The following is an 18,305-nucleotide window of genomic DNA, read 5'->3' on the forward strand; positions in this document are numbered from 1 at the left end:
CAGAAGGTTTCTTTACCCATGTTTGACCTGAAGTTCTGAGACTTCATGAGGTCCGGAGTCAATGTTGAGAACTCCCAGGGCCACTCCCACCCAACTATATACTACTGTGCCCCCACCTCTGCCAGTGGGACAAGACATACCCAGGGATAGTGATAGAGGAGTCTAGGAGGTTGGCTGATGGATACGTTTTTGTGAGTATGACTATGTCAGACTGTTGTTTGACTAGTCTGTGGGACAGCTCTCCCAACTTTGGCACCAGTCCTCAGATGTTAGTGAGGACGACTTTGTGCTTTTGTCATGTACGAATCCAATGCCTAGTTCGAAGCCGAGTGGCCTGTCCGGTTTGATACAACTGAGTGGCAGCTAAGAGACAACCGCACTGGTGTGGGACTGGACTCACTGAGTGGGGAAAAATAACTTAAAACTGATTTTAATTTAAACTTCATCATAATCTTTTGCCCCTTTGACGCTTGAGCAAATATTACGGCTATCATATCAGAAATCATTTTTAATCACTTTAATTGCTTCTTATTTCAATACTAACCTGTGAATCAAGACCAAGTGTCAGTAACATGGAGAAAAAGAGAATGGACCAGAGTGAAGATGGACGCAGCTGTGTCACAGCCTGTGGGTAGGCAAGAAATGCCAGCCCAGGACCTGTTCAATAAATGACATGGAATCACAAAGTCATTTCAACTGATTTTCTTGAGCTGCAACACTACAAGAAGACTCATTAAAATTAATCTATTCCACTGAAAACATATGCTAAGGGTCCAAAATTCCTGGAAGGCCACTCCGTTGGCACAAGTTGGAACAGAAACCCTGCCTGCCTCAGCTCCAGGCCAGAGACTCTGTCCCAAATCCTGGGACGGGCTCTTCTGCATGGTTGGGGCAGGTTGTCTGCACCTGCAAGAATACATCAGTGGCACCTGCCCCGAACCACTGGCGGGGTTGTTGGAGCAGCATCAAGCCACTCCAACAGCAGAAAAGAGGTCTGGCTAGATTCCATGGTGATCAAGGAGTGAGGGCTGTGCCAGGCTGTGAGGTTACACATTGTGGTGGTATACAATTCTGCCACTGCTGATAGCCCACAGTGTTTCTTGGATACCCATTTCTGGGCTACTGGATCTGTCTTTAGTCTGTCCCACTTAGGATGGTGGTAGTATCACACTACATGATGGAGGATATCCTTTCGGTGGAGAAGAGATTTTGTCTTAACAAGGACTGCAGTGATCGTTTTTACCAACTGAAGGCATAAGTCCATCTATTACCATTCCCTGGCATAGCATGCTGATGCTTTAATGGAGTGTGCTACCAGGCTGCTCACATGCTCATGTCTCTTCAATTAACATATCTCATTGATTTTCACTCATGATTATTAGCTTTTTGAGCCCCAGTACAATCGAGAGGTTAATGTGTACAGACACCCTAGCCAACCTGAGGCAACTAAGTGGAACTTCAGCAAAGGCATAGGCAGCAATGGTCAAGCTGGAGGTTCTACGTGACCATCAAAGACTTTTCTGTAATCTATTCGAAGGATGGAACATGGAAGCAACCCAATGATGCACACCCAGTGTCAAAAGGCCACCTCATAGAAAATGTCTGCAAATCTGTTTGCCTCATCAGTTGTTCAAATCTTGAGGTGACCCTTACATTATTTATAGGGAGACATAATTGAGCATCAAGGATCATAGGATAAAAACCTCTGATCTTACCTGATGAAGCAAGTTCTTTTATTGGCTTATTTGTGATGTGAGACATGAATCCAATGACTGAGAAGATGACTAATCCAGCAAATATGCTGGTACAGGAGTTTATACTGCAGACTATGAGGCAATCCCTGGAAGGTAAAGCAGGCACACCAAATTAATCTTATCTCTTGTTCAAATACTATTAATCTTGATTAAGGTGTGACTGCTGATTTTCAAACATTTGTGAATTTGTAAAATGACCACGATATATTTAAATCTTAATAGCTCTGTTATTTTTCATTCTAATTCTCTCATTCCCTTTCAATCTCTCTGAGCCACACACTGTTCTGTGCTCCAATGAACATGCAGATGACCTGTTCCCTGGCAATGGTCTCTACTGTTCTCAAGCAAGGCTCGTGAAAATGTGAAGTGACAGAAACTGTAAAGTATTTTATTGTCTTTATAAATATTGTGACAAAGGAAAATAAACAGCCCCTATAGCTACTGATTGTTTTCCCAGTTTTTTTCCCATGTGAATACAGTTGGAGCTGTCAACTAAACTAGTTGGATATCAGCCTTGTGATTGTTATAGAGATGACTGGAAAAAAAATTTTTTAGTTCCAGTACAGCACACATAATTCCTTGCACTTACATTTATACCTAAACTAAAGGGCTAATGTCAAGGGCTGTACTTATCATTAAGTCCACTTAACCTTACACTGGAGGAATGATGTCAGGGTGAGCACATTCTTTGCACTAATCCTGCCACTAAAGTTCCTCTTTAAGAAACAGACCAGATTCTCATCATCTTTCACTCTAATAGAAGGAAGGGAAAGGTTTTTATTTACAAAGCAACTGGATATAAAATATAAAAGGAAATAAGGTGACACCATTTAAATTTAATTTCATAGAACAATTATATAAGAGTGATTCAACAATCACACTCCCAGTGGGGAGCTACAGTCACAGGGAATGCTGGTCAGAGGAGTGGGATGACAATATCTCTCTGTTTGCAGCCAGTGCTCTCTGTGAGTGGAATTCTCTGCTGGGAGCATGGAATCACCATTTCCACTATGAAGGTTGTCATTTGCTGCCTCTAATCTGCAGGGAGGACATCACTTGCCATTTCAACCTTAGGATAAAGAATGTGCTGTAACGTTTATATCGCTGGCTAGTGGACGGCCTTCTTGGTTTTCAATGCAAAGTGCAATGACTGGAATCCCAGACCCGCATAGGAATAAACTGCACCTAGTGTCACAACAATTGATTAATTAGGCATTCACTTTATGACTGTCATGGCAGAGATTGAAAGCCCTATTTATGTCAGCCTGGGCATTTTGTTGTATCTGAACTCCATAACAATGTAGAATGATATCCCCACTACATCAAACCGTAGCATTGTGAGGCTCAGTTCCATCAAAGGTTGGAAATTGGAAAGCATTCCTATTGGAAGGCTTCCAGTTCCTCCCTTCATCACTCAATCAAAATAATGTAAATGTTTTACCTGTAAATATTGTTGTGAAAGGTATTGTAACTGCCTAAAGCAATAAGTGATCCCAGACCCAGTCCGTAGGAGAAGAAGATCTGTGTAGCTGCATCAAGCCAGACCTGCCCAAAAAGAGCACACATCCATTATGGATAATAATTATGTAGATCAGTGGTTAAACAAAAACAACACCCTAAAACAAAATAGACCTAAACTTATGCTAAGAAGACCAACCAAAAATATAACTCAAGGTAATGTTTATCCAATTTCTAATACATCTAAGACTGTTACTCACATTAGGGTTGATTTTGACTTCTGGATGAGAGGCCAGTGTTGGGGGGGTTGCGATCAGGAGAGGGGATGGGGGCCTGGATGGCAGCAGGTAGTGTTTAGAGGAGCGCACCTGCTCCTCTGAGCCCCACAATGATAATTTCAAACTTGTCTTTTCTGGGCCTCTATCGCCCATGGAACTGATTAGAGCCTGCACAGCGCATGCTCCGACCAGTTCAAACCTAAAGTGACACCCTTTGAAGGTGAAGTTAAGAGGACAATAGGAGAAGATAACTGTAAGATTATGTCTCCTTGTTCTGGATTCCCCCACCAGAGGAAATAGTTTTTCTGTATCTACCCCATCGAATCCATTTATCATTTTAAACACCTCAATTAGATCTCCCCTCAACCTTCTAAACTCAAGGGAATACAAACCAAATTTATGCAACCAGTCCTCATAATTTAACCTTTTAAGTCCTGGTATCATTCTGGTGAATCTGTGCTGTACCCTGTCCAAGGTCAATATATCTTTCCTGAAGTGCGGTGCCCAAAACCGAACGCAATATTCCAGATGGGGTCTGACCAAGGCTCTAAACACATTCACCAGAATACATATAACCTGCTTGACTGTTTTGGACTCATGGATTAATGATTTCTCAATACCTCATTACCCTTTATCAGTCAGTCTATGTTAAATGTATTTTCCCATGAATCATGTGTAAAAGGATGGCTGAATAGCCTCCTTCTGTGCTGTAAGAATCTATGATTCTATGAGAAGGGAGTAGAGCCTGAGGGTGAATCAGCAAATCTGTATACTGAACTAAATAAGAAACAGAAGTTATAGCCTCAAAAAAATTGATAGGATGACAATGTATAGAACAAGAAAAGGCCATTCAACCCATCAATCCACTTCCTTCAAAGTACAGTTTGCACTGCCAGGACTCTGCCCAACTTAGGGAGGTGAAAAAACACAAGAAGAGAAAACTCCAAAGTTTCTGCCTTGTTCCCAAGCACAATTAAGCAGAAAATCCAACAAATGGTTACTCTATGGTTACAGTCAATGTTACTATTTACCACATTGAACCTACAAATGGTTACATTCCAAATCCACATTGTACGCACTTGAGAGTTTGACAGCTTGTTGAAATTGGGAGTAAGGTAAAACAAAATCCCTTCCTTTGCTCCTGGCAGGGTCACTCCACGGAAGAATAAAATGATCAGCATAACGTAGGGATAAGTGGCAGAAAAATGCACAACCTGGTTAAGGAGAAAGCAGAAAAAAACCCAGAATCAGACACAAGAATATAACATGTGGCAGAATTTACTGCAACAGAGACTACATTTTGACCAACAAGTAGAACTACCAACCCTCCAGGACTTTCCTGCAGTCTCCAGGAATTAAAGATTAATCTCCTGGACATTACTGTGAGCAACGGGGGACAAATATCATAAAGGCATTAAAAAATATTGGATATTTTTTCAAGACCAACAAACCATTGACTGAACTCAGCTTTACTAAATGAGTACCATCTTGTTGCCGTCTCTTGATTTTTCCGAAGGGAAAATAAGGCAGGAATTTCTCGGTCGTACCTTTCCTGTCCATTCCACTCCTTTCCAGATTGAGAAATAGACCAAAATCCAAGAGAGGGCCAGCGTGCCAGCCAGAGGCCACCGTATACTTCCTGGCTCATCCAGACCATTGGTAATTTGATGCATGCTTCGCCTGAAAATATATAAAAATACGTAACATGGCACACATTCATTATCCCATAGCAATATATACATCCCCTTAATCTCCATTTATTCTCAATGGTTCTATCCACAAATCACTCTTCTCATCTTTCAAGTCAACTGCATCAAAATTCTTAGTAGTTATTTCCTCTTGTTATATAAGTCGTACTGTAACCTCACCTCTCATCATCTCCAGCTGGGTAGGCAAATGCTCCCAGTTCTCTGCCAGTATGTTTTTGAATCAGTTATTTGGAGATACATGAAAGCAGCCTGGGAGTGTCCATTCCACCAGGTTCTCTTCCTCACTGGAAGCATTTACCTCCACTCACATTTTCCCATTATGATGTACTTGTGATCCACAACTGAGTGTGTGAAGGCAGTGTAGATACAAACCCACTGTTCCATTCCACATTGATGTGATGATCCAGTACACAGCAGTAGAACTCATTTGGTAGGTTTGTATCAGATACGTCCTACTCTTTACAAGCTCTTATCTGGCTCCCTGAGTCATGGTCAGTCGCATGCAGTGGATGACTTTGACAGAATAATGATTTACCTTAGGTTTTGAAATGTACCTATGTGCACAAAGTAATTGAATAAAGGTTCATGCCTGTAATGCCCCTGCTGTACACATTGAATATTCTCAATTCATCAGGAGCTGAGGCCCAGACACTTCCCATAGGAAGGAATGAGAAAATTGAGGGGCAAATCACCTACTCTCATGTGTGTTGAGTTAGCCAAAGAACAGCATTGGCAGAGAATAGGTAGTTGGCTTGCTGCCTGCCCTTTCAGCTACAGAATGGTGTACAGCTTAGGGAAAACCACAACTGAGGAAGTAAAATACAAGAACACCTGGGGAATTAAAATAATTCATCGTCAATTTGTTTTTTTGGTGCATTTCTGCCCATTGAAATGAGACACATCTTGTACAGTGAAATGGAACAATGATATCAGCATCAAGCACTCCCAGGTTAGGTGAAGCATGGTTTAGATGCAGAATAACATCACCTCTAAACTTCCCAAAAATGTAGCTTAAGCCCAACCTCCAAATAGCATCCTCTCCTGCACCATAGTGGCTCTCCATTTCCCACATCAACCTTTCTTTGGGCATCAGTGAGTGAGGTTACCATCTCAGTGCCTATTTGAGCTGATGTGAGAACTGATTTGCAATGTAAACTTGAACCCAGTAGGAACTGAGTGAGCCTGTCCCATGCATATTTTACTTTGGCCCCGATATCAGCCTCGGCTGGATTTGAATCCAGAACCAGGAGATGAAAAACAATAATGTTCCAACATAATGAGCCACCAGTCACATTTTTGTTCCACCTCCACTTAGCTCTGAGGTAAACAAAAACTCCACTTTTGGGTTTAAGGAGAAATTTAAATGCTGGAGGAGAGCAATGAGCTGGTGCGAGGCTGGAGCATTCTCTGGGTGAACCAAAGCCACAAGTACAGTTGGGAGGCAATCTATTTCAATTAGGGAGCAGACATTCCATCTCTCATGTGGTCAGGTCCAGGAGTTGTACAAACCTTGGCCTAGATTTCCTGCTGCCTCCCCACCAACTTTTTGGTGGATCTCGGCAGATGGGGCCCAAACATTGCACTGTCACATCCATGCCTTCTCTCAATTTCCACTCCCCAGGCTTGGTAGTAGAGGGTAAAATTAAATTCAGGTCAGGGAACTATGTCTTCTGACATATTATCCACAACTTGCTTGGTTTAAATCAAGGAAGTTGGGCCTAGGCCTAGCATCAGTCAAAAAGGAGACCACAGATTTTTTTGTTAATTTAGTTTTTGCCAGCTGCCTACCTGAATCCTCATGCAACACCAGGCCTCCAAAACCTGCCTCCGAAATGTTAATGACCCAAGGCTGGAAGGTTGACCAGGGTTAAGGACAGATCTCCTTGCAGACAGAAGTCCCACTCCTCACCCCTTCAAGATATGTCCCAATCAATGGAGGTTGGAACATCCTGGGCAGTGTGCCCAGAGTGCATCCAGTGAATATCCTTTATGTAACTGGCAAATCTTATATTTTACCTAATTACAGTTAACTAAAGTCTATTACTTGTAAATACAAATGTCTTCTTAAACCATAGTTCCTAAAATCATAGTTTCTTAGAACGTCACTGACCTCATTTCCTCTGGAGATCTTCCCCCCACAGCCTCCAACTTAATAGGCCCCCAACCCTGCACAGCCGCTTGTACCTCCTTCCCAAGATCCACAAACAGGACAGCCCCAGTAGAACCATCATCGCAGCCTGTTTTTGCCCCACGGAACTTGTTTCTTCCTATCTCAACTCTATTTTTTCTCCCCTTGTTCCAGTCTCTTCCAACTTATTTCCTCGACTCTTCCGACACCCTCGGTCACTTTAACAGTTGGGGCTGTCACTTTAACAGCCCCAACTGTCTCCTTTTCACCATGGACGTCCAGTCCCTCTACACCTCCATCCCCCACCAGGATGCCTACAGGCCCCCCACTTCTTCCTTGAACGGAGAACCAACCAGTCCCCATTCACCACCACCCTCCTCCGCCTGGCTGAACTTGATCTTACGTTGAACAACTTCTCCTTTGACTCACTCACTTCCTCCAAATAAAAGGTGTCGCTATGGGAACCCGCATGGGTCCTAGCTATGCCTACCTTTTTGTGGGATATGTGGAACATCCTTTGTTCCAGTCCTAATCAGTCCCCTCCCTCACCTCTTTTTCCGGTAAATTGATGTCTGTATCAGTGCAGTCGCCTGCTCTCACCCCGAACTGAAAAATGTCATTAACTCTGCTTCCAATTTCCACCCTTCCCTGGTCTTTACATAGTCCATCTCCGACTCTTCCCTTCCCTTCCTCGACTTCTCCATCTCCATTTATGGGGGTGGGCTGTCAACCAATATCTAGTATTATCCCACCGATTCCTACAGCTACTTTGATTACACTTCCTCCGACCCGGCTTCCTGTAAGCACTCTATTCCCTTCTCCCAGTTTCTCTGTCTCCATCGCATCTGTTCTGATGATGCCACCTTCTACACCAGTGCATCTGATATGTCTTCCTTTCTCCTCAACTGAGGATTCCCCTCCACTGTAGTTGACAGGGCCCTCGACCGTATCCATCCCTTTTCGCTCCCTCCCAGAACCATGATAGGGTTCCCCTTGTCCTCACCTTCCACCCCACCAGCCTGCACATTCAACAGATCATCCTCCGCCATTTCCACACCTCAAGCGCAATGCCACCACCAAACACATCTTCCCCTCCCTTCCCCTTTCAGCATTCCGAAGGGACCATTCCCTCCGCGACAACCTGGTCCACTCTTCCATCGCCCCTAACACCCGCTCCCCTTCCCACGGCACCTTCTCGTGTGAGCGCAGGAGATGCTACACTTGCCCTTTCACCTCCTCCCTTCCCACCGTGCGGGCCCCAAACACTCCTTCCAGGTGAAACAGTGATTTACTTGTACTTCTTTCAATTTAGTATACTGTATTCGCTGCTCTCAATGCGGTCTCCACTACATTGGGGCAACCAAACACAGATTGGGAGATCACTTTGCTGAACACCTCTGCTCCGTCCGCAAGCGTGACCCTGACCTTCCGGTCACTTGCCATTTTAGTTCTCCATCCCACTTCCATTCTGACCTCTATGAACTCGGCCTCCTACACTGTTCCAATGAAGTTCAATGGAAGCTCAAGGAACAGCACCTCATCTTTCGATTAGACACTTTACAATCTTCCGGACTCAACATTAATTTCAACAACTTCAGGCCATAACCACTGCTCCCATTTTTTTCGGTCAGCAGGTGCTGCTAATGGTTCTGCTGTTGTCATTTACAGCTCCTCTAGACCCATCTTCTGTTTCTTTACTTGTCCTATTGCCACCCTCCTTGCCTTGCACCATCATCCCTTTTGTCATTTAGTCACTCCTGCCCCTCACCCTCTCACAGACCTTCCTTTTGTTCTTTCTTCCCCTCTCCTTCCTTCCCTGACTTTCCCTGGCTCTGTACTTGGTTAAAATCTGTGAAATCGTTCACTTCTTCCAGTTCTGACAAAAGGTCATCGACCTGAAACGTTAACTCTGTTTCTTTCTCCACAGGTGCTGCCTGACTTGCTGAGTATTTCCAGCATTTTCTGTCTTTATTTCCTAATATCGATGTGCACTCCGATTCAATAGACAGAATGAGCATCACTTACTCCCAGAATTCTGTCACTGCGCTGGTCATGTTAGTGGTATCGACCAGAGAGTAGTTAGAGAAACAAGATTTTGTGTTCCATTCATTGTCACAGCTTTGCTAAGGAAGTTCCTGAAGAAAAAATATATACATCCTTCAATCAATAAACTTAAAAGAAGAAAAAAAAAATCCAACCTGCCTTTTTTGTTATTTATAGGTTCTCCTGCATCAGGGCATTCATCTCCAGTGTAACTGCAGAGCTCCATCCTCAGACCCTCATCATTTATAAGATTCCCTCAGCAATGTCATCCAGAAGCAACAGGTCAATTTCCACATGTACACTAACAACATCCAGTTTTACCTCTCCGTCTACTCTATCAACTGTACAGGTGTAGCTGCATTCTCTAACTGAATATCTGACAATAAGACATTGATAAGACAAAGCTTCCTCTAACTTAACATTGGCAAAACCAAAGGTATCTCTTTGAATGGGACAGTAGTTATGAGCCTCCATCCTTGACTCCATTAACCTGCTTGGCTGCACCTCAGGCTAACATCTTGGCTAAGTCTGGAGATGCAGGAAGTTGGCGTACTGCCAAACATCGAGCTGAGCTTTCTTTCCCACATCCATTCCTTTATCAAGACCACATTTGTCCATCCCCACAGAGTTGCCCGCTCTCCCCATTGCTATGAAACCATAAGCCTTCATCACGTTGAAGTTCAGCTTCTCTTAAACCTTCCTAGCCAACTTCTCTGTCACTATCCTTGACAAATTAAAACCTTATTTACAGCATTGCATGCTGCATCCTCACCTGCACAAATGGTGTGCATTGCCATTACCCCTATCTCCACTGGCTTCCCAGGGGAGATTTTCCCTCCCCTAGGCCTTACAAATGGCTCAGGGGAAGTCCAAGCACAGGTCTGCCCCTAGCCTGGGCCTTGCTAAATGGTTGCAGTCCACAGAAATGAGGCAAGATTCCAATATAGCTCCCTCCTGCCTCATTATAATAGGTACCTGCAGCTGCTGCAGCTATAGTACAAGACAGATACAGAATAAAACTTCCTCCCACATATTCCATCAAATACTCTTAAGTCAAATATATTACAGGTTTTTACAAAGAGTAAACTTTCTTGTACACTGTCTTATCAACCACTATCAGGTCAAGAATAGCACGTGTTGAAAACCGAGTTAAGTTTCCTGTAAATTGCACTGTTAAAAATACTCCTAGATCAGGTATAGAATAGGTTGATGTAGAGCAATGATGATCAATGGTACCTCTACTGTTTCTCCAAGGTTTCCACGGATCTTCCACCGAAGTTACAGAGGAGATCAGGAGAACCCTGGCGGAAATGATTAGTGATGCTACCTAAGTACTGAGACTCACCGATGTGAAAGAGCTGAAGAGGTAGTAGAGAGCCCAGGCTATGATCACAATGTAGTAAACATTGAGCCAAAAGGACAAGATGACAGCAGCCAGCCCAACCCCTGTCAAGAAATAGAGTGCACTTTATTGTGGAAAATACGTGTTATCTATAATCTATCGACATATCTCTTCACTAGTTTATTAAAATGATATGTCAGCATCACACACTAGACCATCACACTTCATTATGGCTACAAAACAATCTTAAAAGAAACAGAAAGAAAGTGAATCATTGACCGGGAGCCTGCGATTTACAAGGACTTTCCCAGCTGCACAGTCTCCTTGCCAAACAACAACTGAATTCTGAACTAAAGCTGTTTTTTATGTAACAACAAAGAGGCCTTGTGGCTTTCAATATACACAATTCCACGTTGTGGCAGAATAATACATTGTGCATTATATGGTATTATACTGCTGTAGGAACAGCATCTCGTAAAATTGCCCGGAGAGTTGCCTTCGAGATTCATAAAGTGAATACCCTGTAAAAGACCTGAAGATGCCCATATAATATGGAGTTCAGCAGTTGAACTGGGAAGTGAATCGTTGATACAGGCTTCCAAACATTGAATACATGCTTTTAAGCACTTAACTCATAAAGTCATTATCCCTGGCTCAGGTCCAGATGAGAAGTACTTAGTGAGTCGTAAACAGGTCACAACCCCTCATATTTGTGTGGATTCTTTTGTTAAAAGTAAGCCTGTAACGTAAGGTTGGGATGTGGGTCGTAAAAGAAGGGCCAACCAGTCTGGAGATCCATGCTTCAGTAATGACTTGACACAAATTGACTTGACAATATTGACACAAAAAGGAGTGAGCCCTTCTGACAGATTGGTCACTCAGAAGCTGAATTTTTCTTTTGCACACAATAAGGTCCCACAAACAGAAATGTGATAAATGACCAGATAATCTGTTTTTTGGTGGTGTTGGTTGAGGGATAAATGTTGGCCAGGGCACCAATAGAACTCCCCAGCTCTTCTTCAAATAGTGCCATGGGATCTCTTATGTCCACCTGAGAGAGAAGACTGGGCCTCGACCTAACATCTCATCCAAAAGACGATGCCTCCGACAATACAGCACACTCTCAGTATAATACTGAGAGAATCTCTTCACCTTTAGAGATGCAAAATAACGTAGAATTAATACTATGCAAAATGCCATTGTCACCTGCAACTCTGGTACGTAATTTTCTGTTAACTTTTATATAAGTTTTTAATATTCAACAATGTCACAGAATACATTTTAACATCGCATGGCCCTCAACAATCATGGCAAACTTCTTCCAATGCAAAGCAGAGGTAATTCCACGATTCTGCACTCCCAATGGGGAGCAGTGCGTGAAGGGAGGACATGTCAGAGATTCAGCTACAACACTGTAGCCATGATTCTCTGACCCTCCCTCCCTGTAAGTGCAATTCCCCAATAGGAGTGCAGTATGGTGGAATTATCTCTCAGAAGTGATGCAAAATTGAGAACTCTTCCTCGTATTGTGCTTCAGTGCTTTCATATCCAGCATGGAAACAGTGCAGGCTGTAGGACACTTCGTATTCCAAGTATAATACAACTTAGAAGCATCATATTGTGGATGCTGGAAATCTGAAATAAAAACAGAAACTGCTGGAAATAGTCAGCAAGTCAGGCAGCTTCTGTGGAGAAAGAAACAGAGTTAATCTTTCAGGGTCGGTGAAATTTCATCAGAGCTGGAAGAAGTTAAAGAATTAACAGTTTTTAAGAAAGAACAGAGCCAGACCAAGGTGGGGCGGGGGGTGGGGGGGGGGATGAAGGGGAGGGGGGGGAGAAACAAAAGAGAAGGTCTGTGTTAGGGTGGAGGGCAGGAGTGATTAAATGACAAAAGGGTTGATGTTGCAAGGCAAGGAGGGTGGTAATGGGACAAGTAAAGAAACGAAAGATGGGTCTAGAGGAGCTGTAAATGGCAACAGCAGAACCATTAGCAGCACCTGCTGACCGAAAAAAATGGGAGCAGTGGTTATGGCCTGAAGTTATTGAAATCAGTGTTGAGTTCGGAAGATTGTAAAGTGCCTAAACGAAAGATGAGGTGCTGTTCCTCGAGCTTCCGTTGAACTTCATTGGAACAGTGTAGGATGCCGAGGACAGAGAGGTCAGAGTGGTAGTAGGAAGGAGAATTAAAACTGCAAGCGACAGGAAAGTCAGGATCATGCTTGCGGACTGAGCAGAGGTGTTCAGCAAAGCGATCACCCAATCTGTTTTTGGTTTCCCCAATGTAGAGGAGACTGTATCATGAGCAGTGAATACAGTATACTATATTGAAAGAAGTACAAGTAATTCGCTGTTTCACCTAGAAGGAATATTTGGGGCCTGCACGATGGGAAGAGAGGAGGTGGAAAGGCAGTTGTTGCATCTCCTGCACTTGCAGGGAAAAGGGCCATGGGAAGGGGAGCGGGTGTTGGGGGTGATGGAAGAGTAGACCGGGGTGTCGCAGAGGGAATGGTCCCTTCAGAATGCTGAAAGGGGAGGGGAAGGGAAGATGTGTTTGGAGGTGGCACCGCGCAGGAGATGGTGGAAATGGCGGAGGATGATCTGTTGAATGTGGAGGCTGATAGGGTGGAAGGTGCGGACATGGGGGGCCCTATCATGGTTCTGGGAGGGAGGTGAAAGGGTGAGGACAGAAGTGCGGGAAAGGGACCAACAAGGTCGAGGGCCCTGTCAACTACAGTGGAGGGGAATCCTCGGTTGAGTAAAAGGTAAGACATATTGGAAGCACTGGTGTGGAAGGTGGCATTATCAGAACAGGTGCGACGGAGACGGAGAAATTGGGAGAAGGGACTAGAGTGCTTACAGGAAGTGGGGTGAGAGGAAGTGTAATCAAGGTAGCAGTGGGAGTCGGTGGGATAATACTAGATACTGGTTGACATCCTATCCCCAGAAATGGAGATAGAGAAGTCGAGGAAGGGAAGGGAAGAGTCAGAGAGGGACCATGTGAAGGCCAGGGAAGGGTGGAAATTGGAAGCAAAGTTGATGAAATTTTCCAGTTTTGTGGCGAGAGCAGGAAATGGCACCGATACAGTCATCAATATATCGTAAAAGAGGTGAGGGAGGGGACCTGACTAGGACTGGAACAAAGAATGTTCCACGTATCCCATAAAAAGGCAGGCATAGTTGGGACTCATATGGGTTCCCATAGCAACACCTTTTATTTGGAGGCAGTGAGTGGAGTCAAAGGCGAAGTTGTTCAACGTAAGAACAAGTTCAGCCAGGAGGAGGTGGGTGGTGGTGGGTGGGGATTGTTTGGGCCTCCATTCAAGGAAGAAGCAGAGGACCCACAGGCCTGCTAGGGGATGGAGGTGTAGTGGGGCTGGACATCCATGGTGAAAAAGAGACGGTTAGGGCTGGGAAACTGGAACCTGTTAAAGTGGCCGAGGGCGTCAGAAGAGTCGCGGATGTAGGTCGGAAGAGACTGGACAAGGGGAGAAAAAATAGAGTCAAGATAGGAAGAATCAAGTTCCATGGGGCAAGAATAGGCTGAAACAATGGGTCTACCGGGGCGGTCCTGTTTGTGGATCTTGGGAAGGAGGTAGAAGTGGGCTGTGCGGGCTTGGGGGACTATGAGTTTGGAGGCCGTGGAGGGGGAGGATCTCCAGAGGAAATTAGGTCAGTAACAGTCTGGGAAACTATGGCTTGATGTTTGGCTGTGGGGTCATGGTCCAGGAGGAGACAGGAGGAGGTGTCGGAGAGTTGGCGCTCAGGCTCCGCAAGGTAGAGTTCACCAAACATTGTCAGCGCTGCTTTGTCAGCAGGTTTAATGACAATGTCATTACAACCTTCCGGACTCAATATTGATTTCAATAACTTCAAACCATAACCACTGCTCCCATTTTTTCAGACAGCAGTTGCCGGTAATGGTTCTGCTGTTGCCATTTACAGCTCGTCTACACCCATCTTTTGTTTCTTTACTTGTCCCATTGAGAATCCCTACGTGGTCAGTTTTCGGTAAAATATTAAGATGCCTATGTGGCAAAGAAGCAGAATGCAAAATGGTTAGAAAGGGTTAATTAGTTAGTAACTGAGATTGGTACAGGTGGCCTGGCCTCCTGCTGGGCCATATGTTTGCGTAGTCAGCAGGTTTGCATGGTCTTAGCAATGTAGAGTCATTGATGTGATTCAAGGACTGGTCTGAATGTCTCCATGTTTATGGCAGATCAATATAGGTAACAAGCTTAGCCAAAGTTGAAAGACATTCCAGGTTGGGAGATAAGGAACAGAAGGGACAGGGAAGAACATTCCAAGTTGGAAGGTGAGGAAGTATCCCCTTTGATGTCTAACAGCAACATGATCAGCACATGATTATTTATGATTGGCCGGAAATATTGTAACCTCGCATGGCAACCTGTGCCCGGCTTATGATTGGTGTTGACCCTCGTTAAGTATGTTCCAACCCTATTGATTTGTATAAAAACGTGTGGATTTCTGTATGTTTTTGTTCTTGCTCTGCCAGCATAGAGGGACTCTATCAGGAGTCCAAATCAATGCTGCAGACTAAGAACCCTGCTATTAAAGTTGTGCTGAACTTTAAAATGTATTCGACTTCAGTTTTTACTGAACCAGACTGAGGGGAAAGAATCCGGATCGTCATTTGGTGGCAGTGGTGGGATCTTAACGGTCGTTCACCGAGAGTTCGCGGAGTAAGAGGCGGATTGTCTCAGACACGGAGGAAGGAAATGGCGCCCCGATGTAAGTAGTCTTAATTTACTACGTCGGTTTTCCTCCAATCCGTCAGTCTGACGACGAATCGTCCAATCGCTAACACTCGTGTGGCGTCCTTACAAGATTCAGGTCAGTCTGGCGAATACACAGATATAGCAGGAAGAGGTCAGTGGTCGAATATCACTGAGGGAATAACTTGTAAGCGGTAGGTCAGTGGTTAATATCACTGAGGTTAGTCAGGGTTGAAGTTCCTGGTGATTGGATATAAACAGGAACTATTGATAAAACTTAGATGCCGCCAAAAAGGCTCAGGAATTAATTTGGAAAAATAACAGAGGTACCACAGCCAAAGAACTAATTGCTTTATGGAGACAGTACTGTAAAAAAATATGGATAGAATTAAGTGACTAGACAAATGTTTAAAAGACAGAGACCCGAAAAAGAAAGGTTCTGTTGTTTAAGTGTACTGTCCCTTTAAAAAGCCTGTCTTGATCAGTGTTCTTTTTGTCGGTGTTGTGGGCCACGCCCCCTTCTTACTGTGTCTTGCGTGTTTTCTTCCTTTGTGTAATGTATCTGTCTTGTCGTGTGTTTAATTCTGATACTGCTGAATTAAAATTGGAGTTATTGAGGTTAAGTGACCTATTAAATTCTGGTTCTTATAAAGTGTGGGCATGTTAAATTCCAGACATGGGATCTTCAAAAAATTGGCATTTTGAATGTTTATTTTGTGATTGGCTGTGGTTTAAAAAGAGGTTAAAAATTAACGGGATAGATTAAAAAAACTATCAGGATCATTGTGATAGGAAAAGTCGGAAAGCTGGAACAGCTCGGAGCGTTGATTATAATCACATCCACTAAAAGTATGTGAAAAAATAGTGTGCAAAAATATAGTATAAAGCAATCCACAAATGTGAGAAGTAAAAAAATCAGTCAAACCTGTGTGAAGTGAAATTTTGAAGGTGGGAACTTAATCTCAAAAGGGAGAAGGATCAAGTTACTCCTACCACAAGAGCAAGTTAATATTAACCCCTTCCATCCCAAGAAGCCAGACTGTCATGCCAAGACCAGTTCAAACAGATAGAAATGACCCAGTCGGTTGAGAACTGTCTGAGGCTAACCATTACACAGGTGAACATGAGGTAATAATTGGTATAGGTTATATTAGTAAAATTGTCCCAATCACTCGGAAATGCCAAAGGCTACAATTGACTGAGATATAAGTTTTCATGCTACAGTGAAAAATTGATAAGAAAGGAATGTAAAACAAATCATATGAAAAGGAAGCATAGGTTAGACAATTGGAAGTCCATTACTTGAGCTATGTACTGACACAGGGTACTAAACGCCTATCAGTTTTACCCTGCCACAGTATGATAAGGAAGTTTTGACAAGTTCTGGGGCTATTCAATTTTATTTGAAATTAATAGTAGAATACAAGATCTGACCAAAGAGGGGAGACCTTCCCTGACAAATTATATAACTCGCATTGAGAATGCTAAGAAAACTCAACAATTAGATCAACACCTCCTAACTCAAGTGTTAAAACAAAGAGCGACATGGAATGAAGGTGGACATCGTAAAAAGAGATAGGCAAATATGGAGACGTAAAGATCTGTGATAAGTGATATAGCAACTGCCTTTGCCTCAGTTGTTAACACCATTGATTTGACAACATTAGATCAAAAGGTCAGAGATTTAGGGTCTCGCATTAAAGATATATTAAAAGATAAATGAAAATACAGATAAGGAATTGTCTGAGGATCAAATGCTGACCATATATTTGCAAAGGATAGCTACAGTGCTAGAAACACATGCCCAAACCATTAATAAATTAATAAAAGAGGAATATAACGTATCTTAGCAGGCGGCTGCTAATGATATCTGCTTAATGTGGTTACATCTTGAAAACACAGAGATTAGGACTTGGAGTTAGAAATTCCAGTCTGCAGCCCTGCGTACATCTGTATGTGGGAGAGACAGTGTTTATTTCAGACAGGCTGCGTGCTTCAGAGAGAGGGCGAGAGTGGAACTAGGCAATTTCTCTCTCCTGTTTTGTTTTCTGAATTTGTTTCGGGTAAAGGGATTATTCCTTTGGATAAATAAATAATAAATGAAGATTTGACAAATTAATCACTTGGGCTCTCAAGAAGAGCCGCAATGGATTTTCTGTGTTTCTTTTAAAACAGGTGACCCTGGTTTTTTTTTGGGACCACGTGAGTGTTGATGGTGCAGGATTACCAAGAGTAGTTACAAAGTTACGGTGCAACCTTTGCTGGAGAAATTTGGTGCAGGAAACGATCCAGTGGTGTTAAAGATTTAAGACTTTAGCTGCAGACATCAGCGGATACCAAATGTCACAGCGTGGTGATATCAACCTGATTCTCTTCTTTTGAAAACATTTTGATTTGTTTTGTTATGACCTATTTGTTGTCTTCCGAGACAGAGTGCTCGAGGTGGGGAGATATGGGAATTTCTCTAAAGTCATTGAATTGGGCATGATAAAAAAATCAATCTGGCATAAATATACAATCTAGTGGAAGTCAGGAAAGTGTAGTTGAGAATAGTAAATTGATAGCTTTCTCGTGGAGATATTTGTGTCCTTGCCTATAATGAATAATGAGAAAACTACACTCAATAGCCTGGCCACTACCCTGACATCGGGACCATGCAGGGGGAGATAAGCACTCGAGACACCCCTGATCTTTTTGATAAGATAACCTGAAAACCTAAGAATGGCTACAGTGGACATAAAAGATACAAATGTATGTTGCCATCATCTGAAACGGAGACCAGGATGAAGAACATGATTACAAAGGCCTGTGGCCTGGTGAGCTATTGCAACCACTCTTTAAACAAACCAGTTGCTTTTAC

At 43.3% G+C, this 18,305-nt stretch overlaps 1 pseudogene; it reads right to left on the reverse strand.

The window, feature by feature from the left end:
- The window catches only part of LOC137334728 (sodium- and chloride-dependent GABA transporter 1-like), a 44,939-nt pseudogene that overhangs the window by 17,891 nt on the left and 8,743 nt on the right, over positions 1-18,305 (reverse strand).

This window comes from Heptranchias perlo, chromosome 18 (assembly GCF_035084215.1).
Source record: "Heptranchias perlo isolate sHepPer1 chromosome 18, sHepPer1.hap1, whole genome shotgun sequence".
Lineage (NCBI taxonomy): Eukaryota > Metazoa > Chordata > Chondrichthyes > Hexanchiformes > Hexanchidae > Heptranchias > Heptranchias perlo.